The sequence below is a fragment of the Phyllostomus hastatus genome, unplaced genomic scaffold, assembly GCF_019186645.2.
Source record: "Phyllostomus hastatus isolate PE091 unplaced genomic scaffold, TTU_PhHast_1.1 phas_contig_113, whole genome shotgun sequence".
In the NCBI taxonomy this organism is placed as follows: Eukaryota; Metazoa; Chordata; class Mammalia; order Chiroptera; family Phyllostomidae; genus Phyllostomus; species Phyllostomus hastatus.
This window is the reverse complement of record NW_025333530.1, coordinates 15739929-15760483: the sequence shown is the minus strand read 5'-3', so window position 1 is coordinate 15760483 and position 20555 is coordinate 15739929. Positions and strand designations below refer to the sequence as shown.

Sequence of the window (20555 nt, the reverse complement as noted above, 5' to 3'; positions counted from 1 at the left end):
ATAAAACTCTTATTATTTGCAGAATAAGGTACTACATAGAGAGAATCATAAATATTCCACAAAAAAATTATTAGAATTAATAAATTAAACAGCAGGGTACAAAATCAATATTTTAAAATCAATTGCATTTTATGCCAATATAGTAATAACAAACTAACAGAGAAACTAAGAAAACAATCCCATTTATAATTGCATTAAAAATAATAAAATACCTAAGGATAAATTTAACCAAGGTGGTAAAAGACTTATACTCAAAAAAATTATAAGACACTGAAGAAAAAAAAACTGAGAGGACACAAGTAAATGACAGCATATACCATGCTCATGGATAGGAAGAATTAACATCATTAAAATGTCCATACTACCCAAAGCAACCTAGATTTAAAGCAATCTCCATCAAAATACCAATGGCACCCTGGCTGGTGTGGCTCAGTTGATTGAGTGCTGGCATGTGAACCAAAGGGTCACAGGTTCAATTCCCAGTCAGGGCACATGCCTGGGTTCCGCACCAGGTTCCCAGTAAGGGGCACTCAAAAGGCAACTACACATGAATGTTTCCCTCCCTCTCTTTCTCCCTCCCTTATCTTCTCCCTACAAGTAAATAAATAAAATCTTTTTTTAAAATACCAATGGCATTTTTCACAGAATTACAATAAATAATCCAAGAATTTATATGGAACCACACACACACACACACACACACACACACACACACACACACAAATAGCCACAGCAATCGAGAAGAGCAAAGTTGGAGGTACCACACTGTTTGATATCAAACTATACTACAAGACTACAGTAATCAAAAAAGCCCAATACTGACATAAAAACAGACATATATGAGTGGAAGAGAAAGAGAGCCCAGAAATGACCCTGCCAACTATACAGACAGTTAATCTATGACAAAGGAGGCAAGAACATGCAAAGACAGTCTATTCAATAAATGGTATTGGTAAAACTGAACAGATACATGCATAAAAGCAAAACTGGACCAGCTTCTTACACCATAGATAAGAGTAAACTCAAAATGGATTAAAGATTTAAATGTAAGACTCAAAACCATAAAAATCCTGGAAGTAAACATAGGCAGGAAAGTCTCTGACATTGCTCTTAGTAATATTTTTTCTGATATATTCTTCAGGCAAGGAAAAAAATGTGACTATATCAAACTAAAAAGGTTTTACACAGTAAAGGAAGCCATTAACTAAATAAAAAGACAACCTACTGAATAGAAGAAGATATTTGCCAATGATACGTCTGATAAGATGTTAGTATTCAAAATTTATAAACAACCCATAAACTTAACGTCAGAAAAAACAATCAAGAGATGGGCAGAGGACCCAGGTAGACATTTCTCTGAAGAGTACACACAGATGACCAATAGACATGAAAAGAAGCTCAATGTCACTGATCATCAGGAAAATGCAAATTAAAACCACAATAAAATATCTCCTCACACCTGTCAAAATGGCTATCATCAATAAATCAACAATTAAGTGTTGGCAAGGATGTGAAGAAAAGGAGACCTCATGCATTTTTGGTAAGACTGCAAATTGGTACAGTAACTATGGAAAACAGTATGGATGTACCTCAAAAAATTAAAAATAGGACTACCTTATGACCCAGTAATTTCACTTCTGGGTGTACATCTAGAGAAATCCAAAATGCTAATTTGAAAAGACATATTCATCCTTATGTTTAATTCTATTTACAGCTGCCAAGATACAAAAGCAACATAATTGTCCATCAATAGATGATTGTGTAAAGAAGAACTGGTACATATATACAATGAAATACCACATGGCCATAAAAAGTAAAATCTTATCATGAGACAACATGGAGGGACCTAGAGGTTATTATACTAAGTGAAATAAGTCAGAGAAGACAAATACCATGAGATTTCATTTATATGTGGAATCTAAAGAACAAAATAAACAGCCGTGTCTGGTGTGGCTCAATGGGTTGGACGTCATCTCACAGACAAAAATTCACATGTTCAATTCCCAGTCAGGGCACATACAAAGGACAGCTAATTGATGTTTCTCTCTCAAATCAATGTTTCTGTCCCTTCCTTTCTCCTATTCTTCCCCTCTCTCTAAAATCAATAGGCATGTCCTCCAGAGAGAATAAAAGAAAATAATAGTAAGAATAAAGATAAAAATAAACGAACAAAACAGGAAAAAACTGAATAGATCCAGAGAACAAACTGATGGTTGCCAGATGGGAGGGGGCTGGGGGACTGGGTGAAAAATGTGAAAAAAATAAGTACAAAATTAATATTACAAAATAGCCACAGGGATGTAAAGTACAGCTGCATAAGGAATATATTCAGTAATATTGTAATAACCCTGTATGGTGCCAGGTGGGTACTAGACTTACTAGGGGGATCACTTTGTATGTTATATAAATGTCTAAACACTGTGCTATATACCTGAACCTAATATAAAAAATATTGAGTGTCAACTGTAATTAAAAAAACACAAATAACTAGACATCCATGCCAAAGAAGACCAGAACCTACAGAGGCCTCAGAATGAAATCTAGACCACAGACAAGATCACCCTGAAGAGACGATTGAAGGTGGAGAAGCAAGCTGGTGTCAGCTACACATTCTCACAATTACATATTCTCATCAAAGTATTTAAGGACAACTAAGATTCCTTTTAATGAGTAACTTGCTAAAAAAAATGTGGTTTAGAGCAAAAAGTCCAAATTTAGTTTCAAAATTGAAGGTGTAGGCTTCATGTCCAGATATGAAGGAAACCGGTCTGTCCCACCATCACCACTGCCATCATGAGCTGCACACAGTGGGACCCTTGTATGGGCTTTTGGCCAAGGTCAAGAACCAGCTCCTATACAAATATAACCCTCAGAAGAAGGCAAAACCCCATAGCTGGATCAAGGGACTCATGGGCCTATCAGTTCTGACTTCCAAAAGGGTCTGAAGGATGGGATTATCCTGTGCACACTCATGAATAAGCTGCAGCCCGGCTCAGTCCCTAAGATGAACTGCTCCATGCAAAACTGGCACCAGCTAGAAAAACCTCTCCAACTTCATAAGGCCATGGTCAGCTGTGGCATGAACTTTATGGACCTGTTCAAGGCCAATGACGTATTTATGAGTGGAAATGTGAACCAGATGTGCATGTCTCTTCTGATTCTGGCAAGGATGGCTAAGACAAAGGGGCTGCAGAGAGATGTGGACATTGGAAAAGCAGAAGCAGAACTTTAATGGCGCTACCATGAAGGCAGGCCAGTGTTTCCTTGGGCTCCAAATGGACACCAAAAAGTGTGCCAGCCAGGGAGGCATGACAGTCCCCAGGACCCAGTAGTACATCTATGACACCAAGTTGGGGACCAACAAGTGTGACAATTCCTCCGTGTCTCTGCAGATGGGCTAATGTAAGGTGCCAACCAGAGTGGCCAGGTCCTTGGCTTGGGTTGGCAGATACATGACCCTAAGTACTGCCCACAAGGCCCAGTGGCTGATGGAGCTCCAGGGTTAGCAGGTGACTACCCAAGCCCAGGGAAAGCCCCAAAGCACTTCCCGTACTACCAAGAGGAAGGAGGCTGCTGAGCCACCCCCTTTGTGGGGTGTCTCCCTATATCATCACCCCATATGGAATTTCAGGTTTTTCTGTGTCTTCATCTTGTTTTTCTATGTGTTCAAGTGCTTCCAGCAGAGTGACTGTGAAGGCTGGATCCAGATGCTTGAGAGGTAAGGGGTCCCTGCCAGGACACATTCAGGTAGCAAACTTCCCAGCAAGCTTTACGCCAACCTATGGAGGAAAAAAGAAACCTGTGCCAGAGGAGAAACTGGCCCCAAATGGCTTCCAGGTGGTTCTGCACCTCTTTCCTCTTCTCTGCTGATCAGTTTGTGGTTTCTGTATCCACAAAAGTTTCAAGCACTTTTAACAAAACAAAAGTAATTTTTGAGGGGGGATGGGTTGGGGATGGTGGAGGAGGTTGCTGGGAAGAAAGGGCCCCTGAGAGAAGGCCAGGCCACAGTCCCCAGATATTTTAGGTATCAAAAGGAACTGGATTTCGGCCCTGGCTGGTGTAACTCAGTGGATTGAGCATGGGCTGCGAACCAAAGTGTTGCAGGTTTAATTCCCAGTCAGGGCACATGTCTGGATTCCAGGCCATGGCCCCCAGCAACCGCACATCTCTCTCTCTCTCTCTCTCTCTCTCTCCCTCTCTCTCTCTCTCTCTCTCTCTCTTCCTCCCTCCCTCCCTTCCATCTCTAAAAATAAATAAATAAAATCTTAAAAAAAAAAAAAAAAGGAACTGGATTTCCCCAGGACCCTCCTAGGGGCCCAGCAAGGAAACCAAGACCCAGACAGGACAGTGGAGTTCTGAGTTGTTGAGGCAACACCAGATCCCCCCTTCTATACTAATCTCTTCTTCCCAACTGCAGAGGGACCCCCACCAGTAGGCCCTCTCTGGGACCAACCTCACTCAGGAGCCCTGGGAACAAGAGATAATGTGAAATACCAACTGTGGACCAAAGGCAATAAAAACCTTTTTAGGGGGGGAAAAAAGGAAAAGAAAGGAAACCTAAACCTAATGAGACCTTAGGACAAAGATAAGACCAGGAACACAATCTTTGAAATGAGAGGGTTCAAGGTATAGAAACTACACAAAATGACATCATCTTTACCAATGACCATATTTCTCTGGAGCCAGGAATGGAGGCATAGAGGTAAATTTAGTGTATCTAATATTGTCACTCTGGGCCCCAAACCTCTTTCTAACTTCCTGGGTGTTCACCTTCTGCCTTGGACTGTAAACTGAGCCTTCTATAGATGGTAGGGGTACTGCAAGAGCCAAAGACAGACAGAAGCACTGCAAGATGCACCCCGTGGCACCATTAAACCAGCCTGATTCTAGAACCCAGCAGAACTAAAGGAGAGTGCAGACAAAATTTATGCACACCATTTTGCAAGCATTATAACATATAATTTTTGATTCACACAAATAACCAACAGATACTAAAATCTTTGAGTGTTTAATGAGTAACAAGATATACATTGCCTCAAAGAATTTCTTCAAAGCCCTGGCTGATGTGGTTCAGTTGGTTGGAGCAACATCCTGTAACCAAAAATTTGTGGGTTTGATTCCTGGTCAAAGCACATACCTATGTTGCAGGTACAATCCCCAGGAAGGGGGTGTGCAATTCCTGGGCACATGCAAAAGGCAACCAATTAATGCTTCACACTCACATCGATGTTTCTGTCTCTCCTTCCTCTCTCTCTAAAAGCAATTTTTTAAAAAGAATATCTTCAGAGATGACTTATTACTTACAAAAGACAAATAATTTGTAGTGAAGAAAACTGGCAAACTTCACCTTAAGCAACTGATCAAAATTCACTTCACCAGTCAGAGTACAAATTATCATGAGGTGACTTCTGATATGATGGACAGAGAGGAACACATTACTTCCATGGTATCACTGCCTAAAGTGATTCACTGAATCTAATTATGAAGAAACACTAGACAAACCCAAGTTGAGTGACAATTTATAAAGTCATAGCTTTGTACTCCTAAAAACAATGGATTGAACAATGGTAATAGGGGTGGAGAGAAATAAGCTAACTTAAGAAATAATTAGAAAGTAAGTTTAATAAAGTATTCTCTTTTGTATATAATGTGCTATCATCTGGGGGGAGTGGGGAGAAGGTACACAATCAGAGACCTGTTCATATCTAAAATGTCTCTCCACAAATGCTCAATAAACTGGTAACACTGGTTAACTCTGGTGAAAGATGAAAACCTGGATTGGGAGACAGCACTGGTTTTCACTTTAATCTTTTCATCATATTTGAATTTTTATCTTTTTTTATTTTAATTGTTGTTCAAGTACAGTTTTCTGTCTTTTACTCCCACCTCAGCCCACCCACCCATTCCTCCCCACCTCCCTCCCATTTCCACCCCCCCTACTTTTTGTCCATGTGTCCTTTATATTTGTTCCTGTAAAACCTTCCCATTCTCCCCTGAAATTCCCCTGAAATTCCCTCTCCTCTTCCCTCTGGTCACTGTCAGCTTGTTCTCTACCCCAAGGAAAAAAAAAACTGAAACACTCAAAATCATGGAGATTGAATAGCATGCTATTAAACAATGAATGGGTCAAGAATTAAATTAGGGAAGAAATCAAAATGTTTCTGGAAAAAAACAAAAATGAACTCACAACAACCCAAAACTTATGGGACACAGCCAAGGCAGTCCTGAGAGGGAAATTCATGGCAATACAGGCCTACCTAAAAAAAGATACAAACATTTCAAACAAACAGCCTAACCCTACATCTACAAGAACTCGAGGAACAACAGCAAAGACAGCCCAGAACAAGTAGAAAGAAGGACATAACCAAGATCAGAGCAGAATTAAATGACAGAGAGACTATAAGCACAATTCTAAGGGTCAATGAATCCAGGAACTGGTTCTTTGAAAAGATAAACAAAATTGACAAGCCTTTAAGCAGGCTCATCAGAAAAAAAGAGAAAGGATCCAAATAAACACAATCAGAAATGAAAGAGGAGAGATTACAACTGATACCACAGAAATACAAAGGATTGTAAGAAATTACTATGAAGAACTCTATGCCAAGAAATTTGAAAACCTAGCTGAAATGGAAAAATTTCTAGAAAAATATAATCTTCCAAAACTCAATTAAAAAGAAGCAGAAAGCCTGAACAGACCAATAACAGCAAATGAAATTGAAGCAGTAATCAAAAAAATTCCTGACACACAAAATCCTGGGACCAGATGGTTTCACAGGAGAATTCTATAAAGGATGTAAGGAAGAGCTAACTCCTCTCTCTCACAGACTATTCCAAAAAATCCAAAATGATGGAAGACTCCCAAACTCTTTTTATGAAGCCAGCATCATCCTATTTGAATTTTTAAATCATTTAAATGTGGTATTTATTTAAAGTTTCTTTTTAAACAACATAAAGAAGTGGCTCTCAAACATAATATTAAATAGAAAAAAAACATATAAAAGCATCATGTTATATGACTCCATTTACAAAAATTTTTTAAACTAGGTAAAATTAATCTATGTAATAAAGGAGCTTAAGAGACTCACATTTCCTCATTTCAATCTTATATAAAGATACAGTGATCAAAACAGGGTGATACTAGCATAAGGACAGACAAATAGCACACAGACCAATAGAACAGCATTAACAGTCCAGAAATAAACCCACACATCTATAGTCAATTGATTTTCAACAAGGGTGCCAAGACTACTCAATGGGGGAGAAATATATGGTGCTGGAATATTTAGCCATCCATCCACAAGCAAAAGAATGAAGTTAGATCCCTGTGTCATACCATATTCAAAAATGAATGCAAAATGTATAAACAACATAAATGCATGGGCTAAAACTATAAAACTTTTAGAAGAAAACATAAGAGTAATTCATGAACCTTGTTTTCACCATGGATCCATATATATGATACAAAAATCATGTACAACCAAAGGACAAAATTAGGTAAGTTGGAATTTATCAAAATTAAAAATATTTGATATAGTCCTATTCATTTATTTTTGCCTTTACTTTCCTCATCTTTGGACCAAATTCATAAAATCTTCTCTAAAACCAAGGTCCATGAGTTTAGTACCTATGTTTTCTTCTATGTAATTTATTGTTTTGGATCTTACATTTAGGTCTTTGATCCATTTTGAATTAATTTTTGTACATGGGAACAAACTGTAGTCTAGTTTCATTCTTTTGCTTTGGCTCTCCAATTTTCCCAGCACCATTTATTGAAGAGGCTTCTTTTCTCCATTGTATGCTTTTTGGCTCATTTGCCAAAAATTGTTTGCCCATATACATGTGGTTTTATTTCTGGGCTCTCAAGTCTATTCTATTGGTCTGTGTCTTTTTTTCTGCCAATACCATGCTGTTTTGATTATCATTGCTCTGTAGTATAACTTGAAGTCAGGTAGTGTGATACCTCCAGCTTCATTCTCTTTTCTCAAGATTTCTTTGGCTATTTGAGATCTTTTGTAGTTCCATACAAATTTGATGATTGTTTTTGTTCTTTTTTTTTTTAATGACATTGGATTTTTTATGGAGATTGCATTAAATCTGTATACGGGTAATACAGACATTTTATTTTATTTTTAATATATTTTATTGATTACACTATTACAATTGTCTCATTTTCCCCGCTTCACTCCCCTCCATCCTGCACACTCCTTTCTCACCCACATTCCCCCCTTTAGTTCATGTCCGTGTGTCATACTTATAAGTTCTTTAGCTTCTACATTTCCCATACTATTCTTACCCTCCCCCTGTCTATTTTCTACCTACCATCTATGCTACTTATTCTCTGTACCTTTTCCCCCTCTCTCCTCCTCCCACTTCCCTGTTGCTAATCCCCCATGTGATCTCCATTTCTGTGGTTCTGTTCCTGTTCTAGTTGTTTGCTTAGTTTGTTTTTGTTTTTATTTTAGGTGTGGTTGTTAATAATTGTGAGTTTTCTATCATTTAACTATGCATGTTTTTTATCCTCTTTTTCTTAGAAAAGTCCCTTAAACATTTCATATAATAAGGGCTTGGTGGTGATGAACTCCTTTAAGTCTTGACCTTATCTGAGAAGCAATTATCTGCCCTTCCATTCTAAATGAAAGCTTTGCTGGATAGAGTCATCTTGGATGTAGGTCTCTGCCTTTCATGACTTCACACACTTCTTTCCAGCCCCTTCTTGCCTGTAAGGTCTCTTTTGAGAAATCAGTTGACAGTCTGATGGGAACCCCTTTGTAGGTAACTGTCTCCTTTTCTCTTGCTGCTTCTAAGATTCTCTCCTTCATTTTAATCTTGGGTAATGTAATTATGATGTGCCTTGGTGTGTTCCTCCTTGGGTCCAACTCCTTTGGGACTCTCTGAGCTTCCTGGACTTCCTGGAAGTCTATTTCCTTTGCCAGATCGGGGAAGTTCTCCTTTATTATTTGTTCAGATAACTTTTCCACTTGTTGCTCTTCCTCTTCCCCTTCTGGTATCCCTATAATTTGAATGTTGGAACATTTAAAGATGTCCTGGAGGTTCCTAAGCCTCTCCTCATTTTTTTGAATTTTTGTTTCTTCATTCTTTTCTGGTTGGATGTTTCTTCCTTCTGGTCCACTCCATTAATTTGAGTCCCAGTTTTCTTCCCATCACTATTGGTTCCCTGTACACTTTCTTTTATTTCATTTAGTGTAGCCTTTGTTTTTTCATCTAATTTGCTACCAAATTCAACCAATTCTGTGACCATCCTAATTACCAGTGTTTTGAACTGTGCATCTGATAGGCTGGCTATCTCTTTATCACTTAGTTGTATTTTTTCTGGAGCTTTGATCTGTTCTTTAGTTTGGGCCATTTTTTTTCTGTCTTGATGTGCCTGTCACATAATGAGGGGCAGAGCCTTAGGTGTTTACCTGGGCAGGGCAACCCAGTGTCTGGGTTGTGACACTGTATGTGGGGAAGAGGTCCGAGAGAGAACAATGGTGCTTGCTCTGCTCTCTGCCGGATTTCAGTCACTTCCCCCTCTTCCCCCAAGCACATTGGGCCCTTCTGGTGCTGATTCCCAGGTGAGTTGGCTTGTGAACTCTCCAGGACCCTGTGGTCTCTCCAACGCACTTTCCTCTGAGGCTGGGAGTTTCTTCCACTGCTGCCTCAACCCCCACAGGTGTTTTCAATTGAGGTTTTGAGGCTTTACTTCCCCACTCTGGGACCCTGGGTTGCGCAGTTTGTCTCATTCCCCAGTTTTGCCTGGTTTGTTGGTGCATGAATGTGGGACCCACCAGTTGCCAGCTGCCTTGTGGGCCATGCCCCTCCACAATTCGCAATCTCACTGGTTCCACCTGCTGCTGCCTTGCACACCCAGGGTCTGCCAGCCACTGCTTTGCTGTGACTCCTCTCCGCCTGACCGCCTGACTCCGCCCCTCCTACTGGTCTGGATGAATGTGTCTACTTTAACTCCTTGGTTTTCGGACTTCCATACAGTTCAATTTTCTGTCAGTACTGGTTGCATTTTGTTTCTAAATTGTTGTCCTTATTTTGGTTGTGCGAGGGGGCACACTGTGTCTACCTATACCTCCATCTTGGCGGGAAGTCTCCCAGACATTTTAACTATGTTGATTCTTCCAATCCATGAACATGGACTATCTTTCCATTTCATTTTGCCTTTTTCAATCTCTTTTAATAATGCTTTATAGTTTTCAGTATATAAGTCCTTCAAATCCTTTGTTAAGTTTATTCCTAGAAATGTTACTTTTTGTTGCAATTGCAAAAGGAATTTTTTTTCATTTCCTTTTCTGAAATTTCATTGTTAGTATATAGGAATGCTGTGGATTTTTGTCCATTGGTTTTGTATTCTGCAATTTTACTATATTTTTTATTGTTTCAAATGATTTTTGTGGAATCTTTAGGGTTTTATATATGTAGAATCATGTCTTCTGCAAAAAGTGACACTCTCACTTCTTCATTCCGAATTTGGATGCCTTTTATTTCTTTCTCTTGCCTCATTGCTCTGGCTAAAACTTCCAAAACTAAAAAGCTTCTGCAGAGCAAAAGAAACCACCAATGAAACAAAACGGCAACCAATCAAATAGCTAATATTTGCAAACAACCGCTCCAACTAGGGGTTAATATCCAAAATATATAAAGAACTCATACAACTCCACACCAGACAAACAATCCAATTAAAAAATAAGCAGAGGACCTGAACAGACATTTCTCCCAAGAAGACATATAAATGGCCAGCAGGTATATGAAAAAATGCTCAAATTCACTAGCTGTTAAGAAAATGAAAATCAAAACTACAATGAGATACCACCTCATAGCTGTTAAAATGGCTATTATCAACAAGACAAGTAATAACAAGTGTTGGAGAGGTTGTGGAGAAAAAAGAACTGCTGGTGGGAGTGTAAACTGGTACAGTCACTATGGCAGCAGAATAGAGACACCATATGACCCAGCAATTCCTCTTCTGGGTATCTACCTGAAAAACTTGAAAAAACTTGAAAACATTTATTAGCAAAAATATATGCTCCCCTGTGTTCACTGCATCACTATTCACAGTGGCCAAGACATGGAAACAACCAAAGTGTCCTTCAATCGACCACTGGATAAAGGAGATGTGGTACATATATACTATAGAATACTACTCAGCCATAAGAAAAGATGAAATACTGCCAACATGGATGGAGCTTGAGAATATTATGGTAAGCAGCTTCCTGTTCCTCTGCATCAACCTATGCCTGCATTCTGCTCTCCCATGTGTGCTCTTAAGAGATAAGCACCATTTGTTCCAGCAAGAGGTCCTGGCCTGCAGAGGAGGGCAGTGTGCAGCTCCGATTCTCCAGCATGCCACCACCCCCATGAAGGGGTCCGCACAGGCCACCTGCTGTGACCTGTACAGTGCCTATGATTGATTACACAGTGCTACCTGCAGAGAAAGTCCTTGTGAAAAACGACATTCAGATCACTCTGCCTGCTGGTGCTATGGAAGAGTAGCTCCACATTCTGGCTTGACTGGAAAACACTTCATAGATGTAGGAACTTGTGTTATAGATGAAGGTTATAGAGTAAATATTGGTGCTGTGCTGTTTAATTTTGGCAAAGAAAAGTTTGAAGTTAAAAAAAGTGACTGAATTGTATAGCTTACTTGTGAACAGACTTTTTTTTTTTTTGGACAACACTGAAAGGGGTTTAGGAGCTTTCGGTTCCACTGGAAAAAATTAAAATTTATGCCAAGAACAGAAAATGAGAAAACATATTTTTTCTTAAAAATAAGAAGTTCTTGTTTAGTGTTTTGGTGCTATAAACTTAATAGCTTTAGCTTCTAAAAGTACTTGATTCTCTTATGATCAAGGAAAGGGTATCTTTTGTGTTTCTCTGCATTTGGTTGTTGTATAAATCTGCATGGTAGATTTGTCCAATCTATCACAATAACACAGTTTGTTTGCTCAACCATATCAATTACAGATTCACCCCAGAACTCTGTTGTTTAATATACTAAATGCTACCCCTTCAACAACTGATTTTTCAGTTTGTTTATAAATGATAATAAGCAAAGCCTTTTATTCAATAGATTTGAATTCTTTCACAGAGATTATTGCATAAACTGAACTAAAGGATAATAAAAAGTTAAAGTTAAAAAAAGAGAATATTATGATATGTTATGGACCACTCCGTGTGGTTTCAGACACTGTAGCCCCACTGAGCAAAACCTTGGAAAAGGCTAATAGTCTCCCTGGAAAACCAGGAAAGTGAGTGGCAGACATGACCAGGTACTAACATCCAGGGTTCCTGTGGGAAATCAGACCTGAAATATACATTGTATCCTTTGAAGCCTGCTCTGCCTAGCAATGCCCTGTTGGTATAAGCCAGATGTTTGAATTCAAAGGATAAGGAGTGAACTCCTTATCTCATGAACATGCCTTAACAACCACCTGGCATCAGCATGTCTCACAGACCTGACCTGAGAGATCTCTGTGTTCCTTCAATTGTTATCTATAAATAATATCTGTTTTCTATTAACTACAGCCTTTGGGCATTGTTTGATGAGCTATGCATGCACGCTGTATACTCCTGTACATACTGATCCCAATAAAAGCCATTTTGGAGAAGGGCTCAGGGTATTCTCCACAGAGGTAATCACCACACCCTTTCCACTAGAAGAACAGATTATATCCTGGATGACTCCTTTCTTTTCATCCAAGGTGGCAGGGAGAGTTCTGCTGGGCAGAGCACCCCTACAATGATAAGCAAAATAAGTCAGACAGAAAAAGATAAAAATGATATGATTTCACTCATATGTGGGAGATAAAACTGAAACTCAAAGACACATAACAATATGGTGGTTTCCAGAGGGAAGGGGTGTAGAGGATTATAAAGGGTAAATGGAGCCAAATATATGGTGATGAAAGATTATTTGACTATGTGTGGTGGACACACAATGCAATATACAGATCATATATCATAGAAATCTACACTTGAAACCTATACAATTTTATTAACCAAAAGTTAAAAAGTGAACATCTGTTGTCACTGCTTAAGCAGATAGACTCTTCTATCACAGCGCAGCTTTTCCAGGACAGTATCAAACCTCCCTCAGTGCTAAGACTCCCCCAGGAGAACCAGTGTCCTGACCAAGTTTGTGCCTAATAAGCATTTGCTCTCTAAATAATTTCTAGGCTGTTGTGGATTTTTTACTAGTTTTTAAAATTGGTTTTAGAGACAGAAAGGAAGGGAGAGTTAGAGAAACATTGATTTGTTGTTTTACTTCTTTATGTATTCATTGGTTGCTTCTTATATGTGCACTGACTGGGGACTGAACCCACAACCTTGGCATATTGGGACAATGCTGTAACCAACTGAGTTATGTGGCCAGAGTGTTTTTATGGGCTTTTTAACCTTGAAAATTATTTATTTCCATTTTACCTCTTCAGCAAATGACAACCTCTTAGGTGCTAGCAATTAAGCCTATGTTGTGGTATAATGGCCCCCAAATATACCCATCCTAATCCCCAGAACCTATGAATATTGCTTTATATGTCAAAACAGACTTTGTAGCTGTGATTAAGTTAAAAAGATTGAGATGGGAAGACTATCCTGGATTGTCTGGTGGGCCCAAAACATCATAATGTTCCTTATAAGAGGGATGCAGGAGGAGACAGAGAAGAAGGCAATGCGATGACAGAAGCAGCAACTGGAGTGATGAACTTTGAAGATAGGGGGAGAGGGTGCAAGCCAAAGAATGCCAGCAGCTACCAAAAGCTGAAAAACACAAGGAAAAGGATTTTCCCTCAGAGCCTTTGGAAGGAAATCAGACTTGTGTTTAGCCCAGGGAAACTGGTTTTATACTTCTGGCTTCCAAAACTATAAGAAAATAAATTTATGCTATTTAAAGCTAGTAAATAAATAATGCAAAATATTTGTTCATTACAAAGAAAGTGAAAAGACAACCTAAGAATGGGGGAATATACTTGTGAGTCATATCTTTAAAATGTCTAGTATCCAGATGATACAGGGTCCAGCACAAATAATGCCCCTTTTTTATTACAAAAACTTTTATTATAAAATCATAAGCATGTAATTCTGTAACATAACAATATCACACTAAATCAAAGCACACATACAACATTTTAGGTGACATGTTTAAATTAAAATGATAAATTATTACGCCCATATTATTACCCTACCAACCACACTCAAGAAGGCCTTACTTCTGCCAGACCCTGTATATTCTTACACCTCAAAAACAAAGATAAAAAAAAAACAATTTTTAAATAAGCAAAACTTGAACAGGCAACTATCCAAAGAAGATTTACAAATGGCAAATAAGCACAAAAAAAGATGCTCAACATCATTAGTCTTTAGTGAATGCAAATTAAAATCACAATAACATACCATTCACACCCACTAGGATGACTACAATTTTTTAAAAAATAGAAAATAAGTGCTACCAAGGACAGGAAGAAATTGGAGCCTTTGTACATTGCAGCTAGGAATGTAAAAATGTACAGCCTCCAAGGTGAACAGTGTGGCAGTTTCTCAAAATGTTTAATGCAAAACTACCACACACTCCAGGAATTCTACTCATAGATATATACCCAAAAGAACTGAAAACAAGTATTTAAAAAACTATTTATGCATGAATGTTCATATTAATACAGTTCATAACAGCCAAAAACTAGAAACAACTTTAATATCTATCAATTAATGGATAAATTAATGGGTAAATAAAGCACTGGATATGCACACAATGGAGTGTTATCCACCCATAAAAATGAATAAAGTGGTAATATATGCTACAACATTGATAAATCTTGAAAGCATTATCTAAGTGAAAAAAGCCAGAAATAAAGTCACATATTATTTCATTTATATGAAATATTCAGATTTTGGGAGATGGTGGGGAGGTAGGTGGGAGCAAAGTCCACTTCCCGCTGTGCACAGGTAGAACACTTAACTGATCTTCTGAGGAAAAGAGTAAACAGCCAATGGTATCCAAGCATATATGAAGGTTGGAGGCCCAAACTGTAGAGGACATTGAAAAATCAGACAGTAAGGAGATTGCTTTGAGAAGGTAAGGTCCCTGGGACCAGCATGGGGACTGGGGCTGCTGCAGGCTCAGGCCAGGCGCCTGCAGAGCCTGCTGCAGGAGTCTTGGAAGAGAGCTAGGTCAACAACTCCCTCCCCTGCCAAACAGGTAGGATAGAGTGGCACCAGGATGGAGCTGGATGCTTGATGTAGCTGGGGGGAATAAAGACAAAGTGACAGACAAACAGTGGTAGTGTTCACCTGCTGAGACTGTGGATGCAGACTAGGTCATTACCAGAGAAATTGGGGAGCCAGGTGATGCCTGAAGAAGGAGAAGAGTTGGGCAGTGACAGACCCTGACCCAGATCTCAGGTCTGATTGGAAAGCTGGGCTGTGTGAGAGGCCAGGAGCCTGTTGGGAGCAGCAGACTTGAACAGGAGGATTTTGTTTGAAAAAACAGCCTCTAAGTGGCTGATTAGGGAACTCTCCCACAGGGGCCACCCCCAGACATCCAAGCCACACCCTGACATTTGCAACAGGCAGCAGCAGCAGTTACAGCTCACCGCACCCCTGCCCAGAGCACTGGCTTGATAAGAGGAAGGAGGAGCCCCGTCCCCCAGTAGCCCCCAACCCCAGCAGAAGAGAAAAGCAGGGCTCAGGGAGTTAGCAGTCACCAGAAAGACTTAACTCAGTGGGGGAGCTGAACTACCCTGAAGAGACTTTGAGAGTGCCTAGAACCTAGGACAGCAAAGAGCGAGAAGGTGGTGTGTGAACTGTAACTAATTGGTGCACCTCAAAGACAGCACAACTGGTGGATTAAAGGTGCCATCCTAATGCAGAAGGGCACTGGGGCCCAGCAGTGAACTGAGGAACTGGGTTTGGAGGCTGGACAACTGTAAAGAGTGCAGTCTAGACCTGGCCCCCAGTCCTGTAAAACCATAGGAAGGGAGAAAAGGGAAACCCAACCCCCCTGAGCCTGCTGCAGCCAAGAAGCAGAGCAAAACTGGCTTGGTGGGTTAAAGTAAGGAGGAGGCATTGCTTTCTATATATTTTTCTCCTTCCTTTTTCCTTTTTATTTATTTATTTTATTTTTCCCCAGGTGAGACAGTAAGACCTGGAGCTGTGAAAGCACCAGAGTCAGACCAAAAGAGGTTGGACAAGGCTAATCCCAACAATTGAGAAACTGAGACAAATTTCACTTTGCTATTCCAGAGAACTTGCATGTTACTGTTTATTTGTATTATTTTTTATTATTTTTAGTTCTTTCATTTTATTAGTATTTTTTTACTTCTTTCTACTTCATTTTCTTCATTTTGTTTGTTTAATTGCATTGTTTGACTGGTTTTCCTTGTTCTCTCTTTCATAGTGTATTTTTAATTTTCCTTCTTTCACTTCACTTGTGTTCTAATATCACACTACTCTAGGTTGGGTACTTCCTATTCTAGTCATTCAGTTCACATAGATTCTGTCATATGATTGTTGTTCCAGTATTATTGTAAATAATTGTTGTTCCATATAATTGTAAATACTACACAGCACCCCTCCCAGATCAGCCCATCTCACTGTCTTCCGAAACTTTATTACTGTTGTGGTTAACTCTCCTCTCTCATACACTATGCCTATTTTCTACCCTTTATTCTCACTATATCTCATAATCTCACCTCCCACAAGTTCACTGTTTTCTGGATTCAACTCACAATCCTTCCCTACTCTTATTTTTTTACACCCTTTCTAAAAAATGGCTAGTTGTGTAATATCACAGTTAACACTATACTTATCCAAAGGATCTCCTATCTCTTCTCTAAACATTGGTACTTTAAATCCCATAGAATACACTCCCACTATTTTAATCCATTTTGCCTCCCCCCCCAACCCCCATCCAACTGATCACATAAAAGAGTAGGTGGGAGCTGTGAACACAACTATACCTCCTGGAAGAGAGAAGCCACCAACAAAGGAAATGCCAACAAATAATAAAGGAAGGTAGTGAAGGAGTGGGTGGAAGCCACACTAACTCCCACCCAGAAACAATCTAGAATTACAAATAAATGGTGGAGAAATTACCCAGAACAAACAACTGAACAAGAGTGAGAGAGAAGCCTCAAAACCTTGGACAGATAGAAGAACCAGCTTCAACACAACCTGTCCACACCTGTACAACAGCATACATGATGTGGTGAGCAGAGTGACCCTCATTTAAACAACTAAGGGAAGATCCCACCAAAGAAAGAACCAACAACAATCAAAACCCAAAGATGTCCAGAGAGCCAGCATAAATGTCAGCCCAAGAACAGCAAGTTCGGGAGATCAAGGAGACTGCACCACTGAACCTGACAGGTCTCCTATCATAGAAGTTCACACCACAAACCCAGGGAGTCAGAACAGATCAATTTAAGAAGAAGAGGCTAACAAGAAGAGTCTCACAAACAATGGGAAGACAAAGAAACAAATCCCAAATGAAAGGAAATAAGGAAGCCTTAGAAAGAATGCTAAATGAAATAGAGGCAAATCAACTATCAAATATTGAGTTCAAAGCAATGGTTGTAAGGAAGCTTAATGAGCTCACAGAGAATCACCAAAAACTGCAGGGAAACTATGATGAACTCACTACAAACTATATCAACATGAAAAAGGAAATAGAAACTATCAACAAGGACCAAGAGGAAACGAAAAATACAATTTCTGAATTGAAGAACACAGTAGAAGGAATCAAAAGCAGGATAGATGAAGCAGAGGATCAAATGAGTGAGCTGGAGGAAAAGGTAGGAAAAACACCCAGAAAGAGCAAGAAAAGGAAAAGAGGCTCAGAAAGAATGAAAAGGGGTTAAGGTAACTTCAGGACAACATGAAATGTAATGATATCCATATAATAGGGATATCAGAAGGAAAAGAAAAAGATCAAGGGATAGAAAACTGTCTGAAAAAGTCATAATGGAAAACTTCCCTAATTTGATGAGCGAAAAAGTGACACAAATCCAGGAAACACAGAGAGTCCCAATCAAGAGGAACCCAAAGAGGCCCACTTCAAGACACATAATTGAAATGGCAAAATTCCAATACAAAGAAAGAATCTTAAAGGTAGCAAGGGAGAAAAAGGAGTAACATACAAGGGAGCCCTGATAAAACTAGCAGCTGACTTCTCAATGAAAATGCTCCATGCCAGAAGGGAATGGCAAGAATATTCCAAGTAATGAAAACCAAAGGCCTGAGACCAAGACTACTCTACCCAGCAAGGATGTCATTTAAATGGAAGGCCAAATAGGGAGTTTCCCAGACACAAGAAGCCTTAAAGAATACACCTCCCCCAAACCAGCCCTGCAAGAGATGATAAAGGGTCTGCTTTAAGAAAAGGAAAAAAAAAAAAGAGTGAGAGATAGAGGAACACAGCTATGAAGAAAGTAAAATGGCAATGAATAAGTACCTATCAATAACAACCTTCAATGTAAATGGATTAAATGCTCCAATCAAATGACATAGTATAGGTCGAAGATGGAGGTGTAGGTAGATATACTATGCCTTCTCACACAACCAAAAAGACAACAACAAACTAAAAATAAAAATAAAAATAAACAGAACTGACAGAGAATCAAACTTTATGGAAGTCTGACTACCAAGAAGTTAAAGAAGACATACTCATCCAGACCAGTAGGAGGGGTGGAGACAGGCAACTGGGCAGAGAAGACTCACAGCAAGGCAATGACTGGTGGTGCAGGCAATCCTACATTTGCATGCAGATAAACAGGGAGGGATGAATGGGGAGTGAGATAGACAATGCAACCAAGTGTTCCTGTGTGAGGAAATAAAGCCTCAAAATCTCTGACTGAAAAAATCTGTGGGGGTTCAGGCAGTGAGAGAAACTCCTAGCCTCACAGGAGAGATAATTAGAGACCCACAGGGACCTAGAATGGACACAAACCCAACCACTTGGGAATCAGAACAAGAAGGGCCCATTTTACTTGTGGGTATTGGGGGAAGTGAATGAAAGTAAGCAGTGAGCGGAACAAGTGGCATTGTTCCCTCTCAGACCCCTCCTCCACATACAGTGCCACAACATAGCAGTCAATTGCCATTCTCTCATGAATGCCTAAGGCTCTGACCCTTACCACTTAACGCGTGAGCTGAGACCAAAAAAAAAAAAAAAATGGCCCAAATAAAAGAACAGATCAAGGCTCCAGAAAAAAAAAGGCAACTAAGTGACAAAGAGTTAGCCAAACAATCAGATGAAGAGTTCAAAACTATGGTAATCAGGATGCTCACAGAAATGGTTGAGTATGGTCACAAAATAGAGGAAAAAGTGAAGGCTATGAAAGGTGAAACAAATGAAAATCTACAGGGAACAAACAGTGATGGGAAAAAATAGGACTCAAATCAATGGTTTGGAACACAAGGAAGAAATAAACATTCAACTAGAACAGATGAAGAAACAAGAAATAAAAAAAAAAGTGAGTAGAGGCTTAGGAACCTCTGGGACAACTTTAAACATTCCAAAATCCGAATCATAGGGTTACCAAAAGGAGAAGGAGATCAAGAAATTGAAAACTTGGAGACTTCCAGCCAAGATGGAAACGTAGGTAGACATACTGTGCCTCCTCGCACAACCAAAATAAAGTCAGCAACAACTTAGAAGCAGATAACAATGAAAACTAATGGAAAATTGAACTGTATGGAAGTCAGACAACCAAGGGGTTAAAATATACACATTCATCCAGACCAGTAGAAAGGGTGGAGTCAGGCAGCCAGGCAGAGAGGGGTCCCAGCACAAAAAGCAGTGGCACCAGGCACATCAGGCATCTTGGGAGCAACAACGCAGCAGGCAGACTCTGGGCACGCAGGTGGCTGGCAGACCCTGAACGTGGGGTGGCAAACAGCAGACCCAACAAGGCTCCAGTTGTGAAGTGAGGCACTGTGCGCAGCGTGGCTGGCTGTCTGGGCAGTCCCACATTCGTGCACAGATGAACCAGGCTAAATTGAGCAGTGAGACTGACCCCACAACCCAGGGTCCCAGCACCAGGAAATAGAACCTTGGGACACTGGTTGAAAACACCTGTGGGGGTTGAGGCACAGGGAGAGACTCCCAGCCTCATAGGAGAGTGTGTTGGAGAGACCCACCGAGGTCCTAAAATGTGCACATACCCAGCCACATGGGAATTAGCACCAGAAGGCCCAGTTTGCTTGGGGCAAGTGGCAGAAGGGACTGGAATCCGACAGAGAGTGGAGAAAGCACCATTGTTCCCTCTTGGACCCCACCCCCACATACAGCATCACAACCTAGACACTGGGTTGCCTCACCCAGGTAAACACCTAAGGCTCTGCCCCTCATACATAGCAGGCGAGAAACACACACACACAAAAAATGGCCCAAACAGAAGAACAGATCAAAGCGCCACAGCAAATACAACTAAACAACCAAGAGATAGCCAACCTATCAGATGCACAATTCAAAGCACTGGTGATCAGGATGCTCACAGAACTGGTTGAATTTGATTGCAAATTAGATGAACAAATAAAGGTTACATAAATGA

At 39.9% G+C, this 20555-nt stretch overlaps 1 pseudogene; it reads left to right on the top strand.

The window, feature by feature from the left end:
- Window positions 1-2753: 2753 nt before the first annotated feature.
- Window positions 2754-3577, top strand: LOC123817746 (annotated as a pseudogene).
- Window positions 3578-20555: the final 16978 nt, after the last annotated feature.